Genomic DNA, 13,937 nt, shown 5'->3' with positions numbered 1-13,937 from the left:
CTTTTTGTAGGAGCAGCTCTTTATCTTTAATATCGTTTTCGAGTATAGCAAACCTCTTTTTCTCGCGCCAGTCACTTCCGACACACCCGTTTCTTGATATATTGATAACGCGTCAGTCTCGTTAGCGTTATCGCTGTGGATATAATCAGCCGCTGTGTTTCGAGCTTGACAAATCGACGTCTTTTCTTTTCTCTTTCTGTCTTTGTCGTTTTTTGACGTGCACGCTTCTTTTCAATATCCTTCTCTTCTCGTTCCCTCTCTCTTTTTGCCGCTCCCTACGCGATCCCGCATCCTTTCCAAAGAGATAGATTCTCATTGATTGATTTGTGGGCAGCGGAGTGTGGGCGTGGCACGGCTTTTCGAGCGATAAATACCAACGCGAGATTTTCATCTCTCTTCTCTTTTACCCTCTCTCTCTCTTTCTCCTTTTCTTTCTCACTCTTTCTCGGGAGAGCCCGTAGACACCTGCTGCCCGAAACCTTTTCACACTGGCCCTGACCCGTCGATGATCTCTCGAAGGAACTTCTTCTTCCTTTCTAGAGGATCCGTCGAAGGTGTCACGGCACTTTGCCGAAGTTAGATCGTAATCGGACGAGGGGATAAAGCACGATCGGAAGAATCCAATGGTCGAGTCCAATGATCGGAAGAACCCGATGGTCTTCTTGGAATCGAAATGAAAAGAAAAGAAAAAAAAAGAAAAAGAAAAAAGATTACAATTTTGATCCGTCTTCTATCACACTTCTCAAAATCGACGACGTTTATATTTTCCAATTAGTCGAAGGCTTGTCTATGCCTCGAACACTTATCAAGAAGATTATACTCGTTCCTCGAACGCAAGCCTTCTTTATCGAGATGAAGAAAACGAAGCGATAATATAAGATCGGGTTGTACGATCTTCGACGAAACGAAGGTGCTATAGGGCCCCACAAAACTGGGTGATGGAGGAGCGATGAGAGTCCAAGAGCTGTGTCGGAGGAGTACGAGGGGTTCTCTTTCTCTCTCTTTCTCTCGTTTATCGCGAGCGAATGGGCCGATTATAATTGTAAATGCTACCATAAACCAAGCCTAACGCCGGTCCGCGAGTGGGAATGAATTGGCACACGCTGGGGGTAAAGGCTTCGTGTGGAATCCCCGGGGGGTCTCTCACGAAGCGGAGGAGAGAGAGAGAGAGGGAGGGAGAGAGAGAGAGAGAGAGAGAGAGAGAGAGAGAGAGAGAGAGAGAGAGAGAGAACCCTAGGGACAGAAGAGTGTTGTGAATGTTTCTGAAGAATAGCGTCGTGGGCCCGAGGGCCCCGACGCGGCCATTAACTTTCTCGCGCCGCTAAATCATCGTTGCTGTCATCGTCCTCGTTATCTACCGCCCCCGCCGATTCTTACTCCAGCGGCTATTTGTATTAGCCTTCTCCTTCTATTCCTTTTTTGACGTCGATTCTCCTCCTCTCGATTTCAAAGCGCTCCTCTTCGGAGAATCGTTGTTGTGCACGCGAGAATCGTCAATTTAAAAATCGTCCATTTCGATGAAACAATTCGATTCCAAGATTAGAGATCGCGACGAGCGACGAGTGCGAACAGCTTCGCTGGATTTTACGCGATATGATTCGAACGACTATTTATTAAGAATTTCGAGTCGTTATTATCTCGGACAAAGAAGAAGAAAGAAAGATAAGTGGATTTTTAGTGAGCGGGTAGACCGATAAGACACGTAGTTTCCGACGTAGAGATATTTGTTGATCTGCTTCGTAAAAAAGACACGGGGTTTGTTCGTTCTCGCAGCGGAATGATTCGAGCAATGAAAGTCCCATTCTCGAGTAGTCCGTTGAACGGGTCAGGGGGATGAAACGTTCGCAGGTAGAGTATAGAGTCCGGCTTTTATCCGGTCTTCTCGCGAGAAGGCGCGTACACACGGTCGAGACGCGGTCGCTCGCGTGGATATATTCCGTAGCTCCGCGGGGGGTACGTCACTGTCCCCGATGTGTTGGCCGCGTCTCTTGGCTAGGTATATCCCCTCCCCCTTTCTCCTTTCATCTCAGGAGCCCTCGTTGGCTTGCCTGCTGGTCACCGCATTCCGATCTGCCCTTCTCCGCGTCTCATCACCCTCCACCCTCTCTCCGAAAGTCGTCTTCGCGCGCGCACTTAAACAAGCAAACGTAGACGCATACACGTAAACGGACACAGGCAAAGGACACGCGGAGAGGAGCAGGCAGCCACGCAACGTGCATAGGCGATGCGAGAGGGAATGGGGGGAGGCGAGATGGAAAAGTTGAAGCGTCCTGACACTCTCGTATAACCGGGGGTATCATCGTAGTTGGCTGCAGCCTTTAAGCTTTTATCCCTCTCCAACCGGGAAGATAACATCGGGCTCGGTCCTCTTCTCGGCTCGACCAGCACTTAGAATAAGAGGGAGACCCCACTGAGCGATGCACCGCGGTGGGTATTCCGGGTACAACCTGCCACTCGTCGGCCCACCCTCGTGTATGTGCGTACGGCGTATATGTCACGGCCGTGTATTAGCCCTCTTCTTCGTCTTGCCTTTGCCTTGCCTTCGCCTTCGCCTTCGCCTTCGCCTTCGCCTTCTTTGAGAATCTACGTGTATCTTCTCCTTCCTATTCAGAAAATATTCTTTTCCTCCCTTTCTCCTAATCGCCCTTCCTTTTTCCCTATCGATGAAAATTCATTTCATTCCGTTATTTCTATAGATCGTTTACCTTCTTGCGTGCCAGTAGAACCGTTCTGCGAGTCGCAGAAACGTGCAATCTTTTACGCGTCGTTGTGTACGAGACGAGCGCTCACAACTACTAGCAACGGTGGCAGGAGCGACCACGAAGAGGATCGGTAGACGAAAGGAATATACGATCCACGAATCCGATAACGGGCAGAGGGCAAAAAAATGAGAGGATATATCCTTGAAGAGAGCCTGACGTATTCTAATAGGGCAAGCTTTCGCACCGGTACACGCTCGTCTCGCATGCACAAGTCTTTGGAACGCAGACGCTGAGGCTACCTTCTCCTTCTTCTTCTCCTCCTCCTCCTCCTTCTCCTTTTCTTCTGCTTCGATTCGCAACGCAAAAGATATCGAGAAGGTTCACCGAGTCGATTAAAAGTGAACAAATTTTTTTAATCGTCGAGTTTACCAGTTAGGATTTTTAAATGTTCCGTCGAGTAGAGGAGGAAGCTAGAGGAAGAGAGAGAGAGAGAGGAGCGAGCATTCCGACAAGATAAGAATCATCGTTCGAGATTCTTAGCGTCGTTTACTCGATCGCGAGAAAAACGCGGAACCCCGTATGGAATCTGTTTCTATTTCTTGATTCGTCGAGAGCGCCGTTAGAAAGGCGGCGGCTCGCGAGGCGCTTCAAATTTTTCATTCGTAAACGACCGTCTACCAAGAAAGAAGATTCGATTCCGATGCGACGTAACGAAATAGGAATGAAGTAATGCGATACGATGATTATTACATCTCCGATATCCAAGCTGATTCTACCTTCAGCCGGAAACAGGATGAAGTTGCAACGTATCCAGTAACGCGGCTCTCTTTCCGAGATTTTTTTCAACCTTTCCGCATATTCACGCGGATCCGCGTCGTACGATTTTTTCGCTTTTATCTCGTTGAATAGAAAAGACTCGACGTCGAAGAGACGGAAATATTTTTCGTGCGACGTCATTGCGCGTAGGCGTTCCGATGGCTCGGCATCGTCGTTGCCCATTATTTGTGAACTACCCTGTATAAGCCTACCTTTTATCCGTTTATACAGAGCTAACAAGATGTTTCACGGATCACTATAGTGCCAAGGGATCAGATACGCTTTGGAGGTCCCAGCCAGATTTCAACTCTCCAAACTGACGAGCGAGCCTGAAACTCCGCATACATTACTACGCGTTTCACCGTTCTACGAGCCAGCAGCATCAGCGGCGACGGCAACGGAGAGTCAAGGAGAGGCTTGTTTCGTTTTTCAAACTGGACGCAACCCCGTGCTTCTTGCTCGATCATTGAAACGTCCAGTTTCATTTCGTCTCTTTGACTTTCCTTTCAACGTTCTATCGTCTCCTCGATCTATCGGACAAAGTCATTTTTTTTTTTGTAAATAACTCTCAGGATCAAAGACCCTCTTGTATCGTTTTAATCGATATTCATTAATGCGCGCGAAACCGAATCAATTAGTTTGCGATGCTTTTCGTGCGAATAAACTCCGCTTCGAAAAAAGTTGGTTGAGTTAATAACCGATAAAACGAGTTAACGAGTCGACGATGAACCTTTCCAAAACGAATTCGGCATTATGGTCGCGTCTCTTGAAAGATAACTCTCTTCTTCTTCTTTCTCTCTTTATTCTTTTCTCTTTTTCGCTCTCTTTTCTTCTCAGTCGAACGAAAGGAAGCGTCTCGTCATCGTTTGTCAGCAATCCAAGTCGTTTCTCGTTCTGAAGTAGCTACGCGCTAATGTTGTTTTCAGCGCTACCGTATAATCGCGGCCGCTATTGTCGAGCTGCCCGGAGAAAAATGTTTTTCGGTCTCGCAACCTCGAGGAGATATCCTCGAGAATATGTTTGAAGAGGTCTGTGGTGGGACGAGACGCTTTCTCTCTCTTTCTCTCTCTCTCTCTCCCCCCTCTCTCTCTTTCTCGAGAAAGAGAGAGCCTTCGAAGCACTCGTCGTGATCGTTGGAGCCACGAAACACTCGAGAGACGTATATAACGAAAACACTAATTCCACCTCGTCGCTCCATTCTCATCGACTGCTGCCTTGCCGTCGCCGCCGTCGTCGTCATCGTCTACGACATTGAAGACGAACGTCAGACGTTTTACCGTCTTTTATCTTTCATTTCCAGTCCATATGTAGAATTATGTAGAAATTCGAGAGACAGGAGGAGTGATACGAATTAATTCTTTTCAAGATCAAAGAGTATATTTTTAGCGTGATTTTAATATCCTGAGAGGCGTAAACACTATCCATCACGCTTTAAATTTTTATTCGATTTCAAATTTATTTGCTCGAATGACAATGACAATTGTATTCGCCTTCGGAAGTGACGGATGACATTGAAATAATGTCGCAATTTCTAAACGCGATTAATTTGACGTCCATCGTTTTCAATCTCTCTGTAGCTCTCTTTTTCCCTCTCTGTCTCTGTCTCTCTCTCTCTCTCTTCCTTTTCCTCTCCCGACGCGCGCAATCTTCCATTGCGTGGCGATTTGTACGTGATGGTTCACCTGGTATGCAGGCAATAATTCTGGCTATCGGACTAAGTATTAGGCGGCGGGCAATATAATGACGTATCTAAGACAAAATAAAGGGTATAAAGAGAAAGAGAAAGAGGGAGGCCGCGGGAACGCGCGTTATTACACGCTATTGGGAACTAATTTGAATCAATTTACTTTAGGTGGCCCCACCGGCCGCCCACCGACCGCCCACCCGCTTCACCGAGCGTTTACCATTGCGTTCGAGGATGCATCTGGTCGGTGTATTGCTAGGAAAGAAAATATTTATCCTTCGATGATTCAACGCGACCAAGTACAAATAATTTCTCCTTTCGAGACTATAGATTTGCGTGGTTACAAATTTAAAGTCGTTCCCTTCCTTATTCTTTTCCATTGTGTATCGTAAAACGGCAATTTCTCACGGTCGAAGTTCCGATCTCTAATTCGTGAATTAGAAACGAGTAGCGATTTCATTGAATTCGCCACGGCTTTGTCTCCCTTCGTTCTTCTTCTCGCCCTTCTCTTTCCGAGTCGTAAATCCCACCACGCGAAGATTTACTAGCGTAGAATCAAACTTTTTTATCGCTTATCTCGCTCACTCGAGTATTTACCACACCCACCCGTCAAATATCTTTTTTAAACTGTCATACGTGTAGTCGTACATAAATAAGACACAACGACAAGATATCACACTGTCGAGGTATCGACAAAATATCGATGGAACAGTCCCGAAAAGGCCCGAGAATCTACGTTTGCACGTGCGTGTGAAAAAATGGAAAGTATCTATGGAGACTTTGGTGGCACGAGTCGAGGGGACGCTTTGGCAACCCCTTCGAAGCTAAGTTGAAATTCGTTGCGGGGATTGGAATAGATGGAGAGAGAGAGCGAGCGAGAGGGAAAAATTGGCCGTCTCTTTCTCTCCCTCTCTCTCTCTCGATCGTAAATCAAGGATTAAAACGAGCGCAAGTAATTCGCAGCAGTTTTGACCGTAAACAGTTTAATCTCGCTTTCTCGCGATAGAATCAGCCACGTCAAAACAAGAGATTCTTCATGGTTCTCAGTACGAAGGCAACCACAAAGGGGAAAATGGAAAGGTAGAAAAAATATAATAGAGAGAGAGAGAGAGAAACGAGTCTCCCTCGACGAAATTCTCGCTAATAGCTTCGACTCGTTGCGCGACTCCAACGTCGACCAATCTCGTTCGAGCGAACTTTGTCGCGTTTTACGCAATAATCGTCCGGTGTTGATAAACGAAATAGTTGCGGAGAAGGAAGAGAGAACGTATCTTTCGATTGTTTTAAAGCCGAGTCTATAAAATCGTATTGCGAGGAACGAAAGATGGAAGTAGCAATAGCGAGGGAGCACGATGCCGCAATTTCCAAGGTACGGAAGAAAGGAAAAAAATTGAGGAAACTTTGAAACGTGGTACCACGTTCGCGAATACATTAGAATGTCGGTTCCTCCCTCTTTTCTCTGTCGCAGTCTAACGTAACATTCACCGTAAGGAGAATGGTAGGAGTCGCGGTAAGGCGAGCGCGTAGAAACCGAATAATAAATAGAAGAGGAAGCACGTGATACAAGTTGGAAGGCAGGAAGGCCTCCCTTTCGAGGCTGTCTCTTCCAGAACGAGGAACAAGGGGTGGCGATCCGCCCACGACTACTTGAGAGAGAGAGAGAGAGAGAGAGAGAGAGAGCGCGAGCGAGTGCGGGGCATTCGGCGACATATGCGTACGTGTACCGAGGCAATATGGAGCGGTAGAGACGAAGGGAGGAGGGAGAGTGGGATAGTCCGGCCACAGCTTGCGGGGATGCCAGCCTTCGAAGCACACCCCACGAATGTTAACGCGCGGCATTAGCTCGGTATTGGTTAGAAACGCGGGGGTGAGCAATAATTCTGATAACGCAGCATGTTGTCATGTTGCACGGCATACGAAATGGCCGCGACTGTTGTCTTTATGCGAAAGACGCCTTCGAACGTACCGATTGCCTTCTCCCTCGCACACCGCCACACGCAGACTCGAACACACACGCGCGCATACAGAGTCTATCCCTGCTCTTCTTCTTCTTCTTCTTCTTTACTTACTTCTCCCGATTCTTCCGATAGCTCGTAGTAAAATGGAAAAGAAGGAAGGGCGCGCACGTTCGACGAAATTTTTCTTCTTTACCCTTCTTATTTTTGTAGAGCTCTTCGAGCATATTCAAGTCCGCGAATGAAATAAAGTACCTACTTTCCTATACTCTCGTAATATGCCGCGTTTTATCGTATTAGCGTAATGCATGCGGATACGCATCGAGAAAATCGCAATTTTGTCGTTTACTCGATAGTCGGTACGCTCGTCGAGCGATCGCCGTCATAATACGATCACTAACGACGCGACGCTTTTCCACATCTTGCGCAAATATTTTTCGAGCGAGGACCGAGATCGATAGTTTCGGATCAAGATTATTCGCGACGTAGATCCGCCTCTTCGTCGTATTCTCGCGACAAAACGTTAGAGCAGATATATCGAGGCTCTTACCGGATGGTAGGACCCTTAAAGGGCCCCGACGGAAAGGCACCGGTGCGGTTATTCGAGCGCGCTGGTGACCATAAAAATTTGTGGGGATACTTTTCTGGAAAGCAGTACGTCAAGGAAGGACGTAGGATCCGGTAGGATGCTCCCGGGGTCATAAACGTTACGGTGAATGGCGACTAATAAATTAGCTATATCGCGAGCAAGCCACGACCTCCCGCTTACCCTCGCTCTTCTTTTTAATCGATCCCCGGAGTCGGGCGCAACATTTTTTCCCTTAGTTTCTTACGATAATGAGAACGGGTCCCCCTAATAAAAGCTTCCTCCTCTTTTCCTCTCTTTCCTTTTATCACGGCCCGTTTCTTTTCTCTTATTTTTTTTAGGCGATTTTCATCGATAACCGAAAAGCTCGACGGCGAATAACTAACGAAAAAGGAAGGCGAAAGGGAAATTCGAAAAAAATCAACGACGCTGAGTTTATCGATCGGAAGAATATTCGACTTTCCCTTATATCTCCATCCTTTAGACTCTCCTTCCTTTCACATAATTTCTTTGTTAGGAGGAAAACAGAAGGAAGGTTTTCGCTGACGCCAATGATCTCTCTTCTTCGGCAGGAAGAACCAAAGGATCGAGCATATTCTACGTTTTCAATGGTCGATCATTAAATCCGAAAAAGGATCGAGGTAGTGCCCGCCCACCTACGGGGCCTGATACGCAGCCTCATGGAGAGCACCGCTACCAATTACTATACCCGCGGACCATTAACCTTACGTACATAGGTGGGTAGGTAGGCAGGTACGTATGTACGTACGATGTGTATACCGTACCGAGGCCAGTGGTATAATCCTCTTTCGTTCCACCCTCGAAAAATGCGATATCTTTTGGAGATTTTAATAACGATGCACCAACGATTATCGAGGGGTTCTTCGAGAACGTAAGTACGTTGCCATCTTTTAAGTCGCTTCCGTTTTTCGAGCGACGATATCGTACTTTCGGATGGGGAAAAGGTTGGAAAAACGATGGACAAAGTTTCTACGCCATTGGCTAGGCGGGCACGTAGGCGGCTAGCGTACGACGTGCAGATTCAGCGTGTCCGTACGTTTGGCACCTGTATGAGTGCGCCGTCGATAGACAATGTGTTTCACCCTCTCCTTATGCACGTTCGCGTATAGGTGCGTGTTTTTCGTGCGCGTGTTCCATGCGACGTTTAAGCGTGTACGTGCGAGAGCGGCGATAGTGAAAGGCGAGGAAGGTAGCTCGTAGCCAGGAAATCTATCTCCTTCTACCTTCCCTCTGCTCTTCTCCGCCTCCGTCCCCTTCGTCTTCTTCTTCTTCTTCGTCGTCTTCTTCTTCTTCTTCTTCTTCTTCTTCTTCTTCTTCCATCGCTGGCGACTTTTGCTCACCGCCCTGTAATCATCGCGAGTCAGTGGCGGCGGTCGCTAATTATGTTTCATAACACTTCTTACCCCCGCCTAATATATCCACTCCCTTAAGGGCAGTTCTCTTCATTTATTTACATCATATTCATCCTGGGGGATAAAACGTTCTCTTGCCCTTTCCGCTTCTTCTTCTTCTCTCGTTTCGCCCGAACTCGTTCGTTTGAGATTCGAAGTCGATTTTCGAGAGCAATTTCGACTCGTGCAAAAAGCGCGGAACGATCGCAAGACGGCGAGTCCAAAAGAAGTTGCTTTCTTAGCGAAAACTCCTTGTTTTATCGTGCGCGTACGCGTCGGTGCGCGCCTATCTACACGTACATAGCAGGTATCGACTAAAAAAGAGATTTATGCGGATCGCCGGAGGATATGAGATCGGCTTCGATTTGCCTTTTAATCCGGTGAACGCGACGTATCGCTGCTATTCGTCTTCCGTAAGCTGGTGTTAGTGATGACTCTGGACGTGCGCGCGCTCGAGCACACACGTGTATACGTACGCGCGTGCATGTAAATTACCCTAGCGTATATGCCCGCCGTTGTTCGTTACGTTCAGGATCTCCGGGGGATGGAGGAGAAGGAAGAAGTAACATCGGAGGAAGTGCGAGTCGTTCGTTAGTGCATCGTTATTGACCTCTCACCCGATCGCCATTTTTATGTTCGCGACGTATTGCGCGACATCATTGAGCATTCTCGACTCACGGTATTACGTTGTAACTTTCTTTGAGAGACGAGAACCCGCTGAAAAGCTTCGACAACGTTATTCGACGTGTTTCATCCTTTCGTTTTAACTTTTCCTTTAATTAAGAGCCAACGGCTAGATATTTAAAGAGCTTCTAAACTCGGACGTTAATGTGCAAGTCCTCCGGGAGAACTTTTCCAAGAGCTTGACACTTTGAAGGGAGGAGAGAGAGGGGATTTAAGTAACTTGGACTTAATAGGCGTTTTCGTGCTTCTCGATTGATTTTGGGATTACCAAGAAGATTTCGGGTGCCAACTGCGATCGTTTTCTTTCTTTCGGCTCCTCTTTCTTTCTTCTTTCGTTGTTTCTCTCTCTCTCTCTCTCTCTCCCTCTTTCTCTCCCTTTTGAAAGAAAATCCAAGAACAGACGCGTAGTAGTCGGCAAATTGGTGGCACTTCTGTGGTCGAGCGATTAAGCGATATCCGCAAAGGAAATTGGCAAGCCGAAGGAAATCTGCTTTTAATTAAGTCCTCCCTCCGAACTTCCATCGTCGTCGTCGGACCTTGTACGCTCGAAGAGAGTCCAAAGAGAGAGAGAGAGGGGGGGGGGGCGGGGAGAGTAAACGAGACGATTTTCTCCTACGCCGAAAGGGATTATGTGAATCTCCTTTCTTTCGTAATTTAAGGACTAATTCATTAGAGGCAGGACAGTGCGAGGATTATGGATCAACGTACGAGAAAGCGACGTTCGACGAAAGCAGCAAATCTTTCTGCGCGGGAACATTTGAGAATATTTTTATAAAGGTAGAAAATAATTGCATCGTCGACTCCTTCGCGGACAGCTTTCCGCGTAGCGTCTCTTACACCTGTGCTTGGACAATTAAGTGGTTTCAAGGGAGTCGCCGCGAATAACAACCGGGAGCAGCACCGAGAGAGAGAGAGCGAGACAGCTTTTTAATTCAACCAGCGGTCCGTATAATTTTCAGTGTTTTTTGCGGCGACCGACCTCGTGATATTTATTCCGCTCGGAGCTTGAAAAAGAAAAGCCAGAATAAGGATGAAAGAGAGAGGGAGAAGAAAATGTTGGCTTTAAGTCAGCTCCGAGTCCGGGCGAGTACGTGAAAGAAAATAAATAAAAAGAAATGGTTTGCCGATACGCGATCGATTTCGAGTTGGAAGGAAAGGGGTGGCAGGCTTTCGCGGTTAGTTTAAAAAAGTCAAGAGGGGTGGCAGTCTCTCTTTCTCTTTTTCTCTTAAAGCCGAGCATTATTCTTCTCCGGCTGGCAAGCCGACGGCCGTCAAAGTCCAATTTGTTACGAGCGTTGCACGAGCTGTTGCGCGAGTTGTTGCGAGAATTGTTGCGAGAGCTGTTGCGAGAGCTGTCACGCGAGACTGTTTAGCTCACCGTCGTCCTGCGGAGAGTGACAGAGGGCCAATGGCTGGAGGTGGAGTCGAAGGTAGAGATTCTCGTTCGTTCTTTAATGGTATTATGAAATATCGAACCGCGAGATGGTCGCAAACTGCGTGCCCGTCACGCGTGCCCGTATCTTCGAACGCGTCGAACCACGCGAAAACCACAAATACCCAAATGCGTCCACGATCGGGAACATCGAGTTAACGTCGAGGTAAGGCCCGTTGATCGTTCTTCGATGAAACACGAACGGTAACCGTCGGTACTTTTCGGGCGCGAATGGAAGCAGTTTCTTTCCGTCTTTCTTTCTTTCCTTTCTTTTTCTCCCTTTTTCTTTTTTTGATACTTTTCAAAAATCGTCACGGCAATTCCCGTGAAGAAAAATTGATAGGGATAGTTTAGTGGAGAAGATTGGAGAAGATTCCTCGGTGATTCTCCTGGAATGATCGAAAGTCATGGCTCTTTTCCGAGCCGGTATCGAGCGATCGACATCGCCGTTAATCAGATTGAAGCGGGCAAACGTAGGGGGGAAGAAAGTTGTGAGGATGGGAGACGAGAGGAGGGATAGAAGGACGCGCAGGAGGAGGGAAAGAGCATCGAAAGACGAGAATAAGTGCCGCGTAACCGCGCGGCGATTTGTCCGGATCAGCGTCAGACTAAGCAGATTACGGGCTCTCCCCAAATGAAGCATCAACCCCGAGGACTACCTTGTGGCGATCGAAGAGTAGCCACGGATCTCGAAACTCCATTGGGAGGTCCATCGGCATTTCTTCCTTTCTCTCCTTTTCTTTTTATACGTGACTATCTCTTTCTGTGTAGGTGAGCCGAGGAAACGCCCTCTCCGATTCACCGATTCGGGACACTTTGGTAGTCTCTTTCCAAGAGATTAATAGTTTACCCGTGTAAATATGTGTACCGTGGGCTCTTTCGATGACTTTTTTTTTCTTCTTACAAAGTGAGAATTTTCTTACGTTTGATATTGATTTATAGACAAAAATCTTCCTTTCCCCACCACACCCAAGGGGTTTGTAAATTTTTCATAAATTTCGTAGTACGAGTCACCGTTCCTTCGACGCAGGATTTACACTCCGCGTGACTCTCTTTCTCGTTACCAAACGAGAAGGACAGAGACGACTCTTTCCAAAAATCATTAACAAAAATCATTAGCGTTATCGAGGCGTTGAGAGTGGCCATCTTCTCTCTTTCTCTTTTTTACAACGATCGTATATATCGTCGATCTCGCGATAGGAAAGGTAGAAAAGGATGAAATATATTAAATATCAAAGTCGTATCTCAGGGCATACACACGAGGCGCCGTCGTAAAGCATTCGACGCTTTTCGATACGGCGAAAGCTTAACGTACGTACGAGTCACGTCGTTTTACTCGGCATCGAACGCTTATAACTCTTCTAGCGGGAAAAGAGGGTCGGTAGTGCGAATGCACGCGTACACGCTGCTATATTTATACGCGCATATGAATATATTATTTTATCGATCGAAACGTGTAGACACACGTATACGTAGGTACGTGTATCGATACGCTCGCTATCGATAAAAGTGGTGCTCGCGTCGACGCATTCGCGATAGGCGCCTATGTACCCACATACAGTCCGCGTCTAGATAAACGCTTCGTTATTCCGCGCGCTCTATCGCTAGAGATGTAAGGGACGATTTATATTCATGACCCATATCTAGGGCGGAGAGGAACGAGAGAGAAGACGTGCCGCGGATAAAGGTGTCGTCTCATATTTTTCCTCCGGTAATAATAGGTAGATATAAGGTAAACGAATTTGTAGATGATTTTTCTGAGAAAGCGTTCGTTAGATTTTCTTCCTAGAGTGCTGTGTGCGTGCGGGCGTGTGTGTGTGAGAGAGAGAGCAGCGTAGTCGCGCATAAACGCCTTGGTTATCTCTTGGTGCAGCACGTGCGCACGAACGCGCGCCTTTCTAACGCTCCTCGTCTAAAACGCCTGCTCTGCTCTCGGTCGCGTTTGATAGAATCAAAGAGACCGCCGAGACCGCTTCCGCTCGTTTCGGCTCTTCCTCTCGTTGCTTTTTTCGTTTTTTCTTTGTTTAACGAAATAAAGCTGGCCTGGCCCTAGAAAGTTACTACCGAGGGTACTGCCACGTTACCGTCTACTACGTTACGATCAGGTGAAGTCGTTTAATACTTCCAGCCTAACGAAAACCACTTCAAAAGGAGCGGCCTCCTTCCGTAGCTTTGGTCGTTCGCGATATTTTATTATTTTACTCTTTTATCTCGGTTCTCGAGGATCAAGGAAAATCGCGCTAAACCGTACGACTCGCCGTGTCGTTCCGTTTCGTTAGACGAGCAGGAAAGTAAGCTGACGTGAGCGCAATTAAGAATCCTAGATCGGATCTAATAGTAGCGCGTTGTTAATTAGAGTTTCTCGCATAGACGATGTTAACGGCTTGTCAATTAGAAGCATTAACGAGCTAGATAAGCGGCGATTATACGCAACAAGCATTTTTTTCATTATGATTCTAACCGAGCAAGGAGCGCGGTTGCGAGCGAGCGAGAAGATTCACGCTCCGAGTAACGATCGAGTCGAGAGAGTAACTTCGTTTCCTCGTTACGCTCGCGTCCTTGTTCTCTCTCGATTTTTATAGAACCGAGTCGTCGATTCTAAATCGTCGCTGTCGGACGACGAAACGGTCATGGGAGAATTCTTGCGACGAGTCGAGGAAGAGAAA

Source organism: Vespula vulgaris, chromosome 4 (genome assembly GCF_905475345.1).
Source record: "Vespula vulgaris chromosome 4, iyVesVulg1.1, whole genome shotgun sequence".
NCBI classification, from domain to species: Eukaryota; Metazoa; Arthropoda; class Insecta; order Hymenoptera; family Vespidae; genus Vespula; species Vespula vulgaris.
This window is presented reverse-complemented; position numbering follows the sequence as displayed.